The 2,542-nt window shown below is 36.7% G+C and overlaps 1 protein-coding gene across 1 annotated transcript in view; it reads right to left on the bottom strand.

Annotated features, from left to right (window-relative positions):
• CSMD2 (CUB and Sushi multiple domains 2) overlaps window positions 1–2,542 on the bottom strand; it is a 432,839-nt gene that overhangs the window by 11,982 nt on the left and 418,315 nt on the right. The gene's annotated exons all lie outside the window — the stretch shown is intronic.

The raw sequence follows: 2,542 nt of genomic DNA, 5'->3' as shown, positions 1-2,542 counted from the left end.
CCTGTCCTCGACTGTGCTTTCCTTCCAGATGCCTCGCATGAAGGAGGAACTTCTACCCATCAACAGTGAGCTCTGTGAGCCCTGGTGGGGGTTGCAAAGGAGTGCATTCCTCCCTTGGAATGATGCGATTAAGACCAAGAAGCCCTCACAGGCAAAGCAAAGGCAAAAGCTCTGGGCCTGAGCCAGACAGCCAAGGTTTAGGTCCCAGCAGTGTCACTTAATGACTGTGTGACCTTGACTAGTAACTTTACCACTCAGAGTCTTTGCCTCCTCATTTGAAACATGGAAAAAACTAAAACATACTTCACAGGTCTATGCTGAATAAATGAGGTTATGAACAGAAAGTCATGGTCAGTAAATATTGATGTCTTTTCTTCTTTTGCAGAGAAACAATAGAAAATCTGCCTTGTTGCCATTAAGGGTGGGCTTCCCACTGTCTGCCCTGGCGGGGAGCACAGCTTTAGCAAACCTCCTTCAACTCTGGAGGTCAGCCTATGCCTGAGTATACAGAATGCTGTGGAGCCAGTTTCTGCAGTGACTCAATGCAAGTGTACTTCTGAACAGAATGCTTTATCGTCTTAGGTTTCGTAAGATGAAGGGAGCAAAGAAGGAGAGAGCATCTTATGTGTGAGGTACTGTGACAGGCACTTCTTCATTTACTCTGCTCTCAAAACTCTAAAGTAGAGATTATTGTCCCCATGTTACAGCAGAGAAACTTGTTGAGAGGCAGAGAAATGAAAGGGCTTGCTCAAGATCATAGAGTAATGGGTTGAATTCAGCTGCATCTAAAACATTATATATTTTTAAATAAAAGTAGCTATAATAATAGATTAAAATATTTAAGAATAAGTGTAACCAAACAAATGCAAGACTTGTACACTGAAAAATATAAAACATCTAAATAAATGGAAGGATATCACATGTTCATTGATTGGAAACCTTAATACTGTTCAGATGGCAATACTCCCCAAATTGATCTACAGATTCAATGCAATTCCTGCCAAAATTCCAGCTCTCTAGTTTGCAGAATTTGACAAGCCAATCTTAAAATCTGTGTAGAAACAAAAGGCAAAACAATAGGCAAACAATCTTAAAAAAGAACAAAGTTGGATAATTGATACTTTCCAATTTTTTTCTTTTCTTTCATTTAAAAAAATATTTTTATTTAGAGACAAAATCTTGCTCTGTTATCCAGGCTGGAGTGCAGTGGTGTAATCATAGCTCACTGTAACCTCCAAATCCTGAGCTCAAGTGATCCTCCCACCTCAGCCTTCTGAAGAGCTAAGACTACAGGCATACACCGCCACTCCTGGCTAATTTCTTCACTTTTATTCTTTTGTAGACATGTAGTCTCCCTAGGTTGCCCAGACTGGGACACTTGCCAATTTGAAAACTTACTATAAAGCTACAGTAATCAGGGCTGGGTGGTAATGGCATAAAGACAGTCATAGAGATCAATGGAATAGAACAGAGAATCCAGATATAAACTCATACATTTATGGTCAAATGGTTTTTGACAGGAGTGTCAAGGCAATTCAATAGGGAAAGAATAGTCTTGCCAACAAGTGGTGCTGGAACAACTGGATGTCCACACACAAAAGAATGAGTTTGGACTGTAACCTAATATCATAAAAAATTAATTCAAAATGGATCAAAGACATAAATATAAGAGGTAAAACTATAAATCTCTAAGAATAAAACATAGGCATAAATCTTTGTGACTTTGGATGTGTCAAAGTTTCTTAGATACGACATCAAAAGCATATGCAACCCCCAAAATAGATAAGTTGGATTTTATCAAAATTAAAAACACTGGTGCTTCAGAGAACATCAACAAGAGAGTGAAAAGAAACCCCACGAAATGGGAAACAATTTGCAAATCATGTACCTTATAAAGGCCTTGTATTTTAGATAGAGAAAGAACTCTTTCAACTCAACAGTAAAAAGATAAATCAGTAAAAAATGGACAAAGTATTTGAATAGACATTTCTCTAAGGAAGACATACACATAAAAAAGTGATGAGCACTATTAGCCATTAAGGAAATATAAATCATTTTTGCACAATGATATAGGCAACAAAAGCAAAAGTAGACAAATGAGATTACATCAAACTGAAAAGCTTCTGCACAGCAAAAAAAACAAAAACAAAAACAAAAAACAAAAAACAAAAGAAACAACAACAACAACAAAAAAAACCCAAAAAAACAAAAAACACAAAACAACAGAGTGAAGAGGCAACCTATGGAATAGGAGAAATTGTTTGTAAACCATACATCTGGTAAGAGATTAATATCTAAGGAACATATAGAAGGAACTAAAACAACTCAATAGCAAGAAAATAAACAACCTGATTTAAAAACAGGCAAAGGATCTGAATAGACATTTCTCGAAAGAAGACATACAAATGGCCAACAGGTATATGAAAAATGCTCAACATCACTAACCATCAGGGAAATGCAAATGAAACCCACAATGAGATATCACCTCCTACCTGTTAGGACTATTATAAATAAGATTAAAGATAACAAGTGTTGGTAAGGT

The sequence above is a fragment of the Mandrillus leucophaeus genome, unplaced genomic scaffold (assembly GCF_000951045.1).
Source record: "Mandrillus leucophaeus isolate KB7577 unplaced genomic scaffold, Mleu.le_1.0 Scaffold1297, whole genome shotgun sequence".
Lineage (NCBI taxonomy): Eukaryota > Metazoa > Chordata > Mammalia > Primates > Cercopithecidae > Mandrillus > Mandrillus leucophaeus.
The sequence above is the reverse complement of the archived record's forward strand: the minus strand, read 5'-3'. Positions and strand labels throughout refer to the sequence as shown.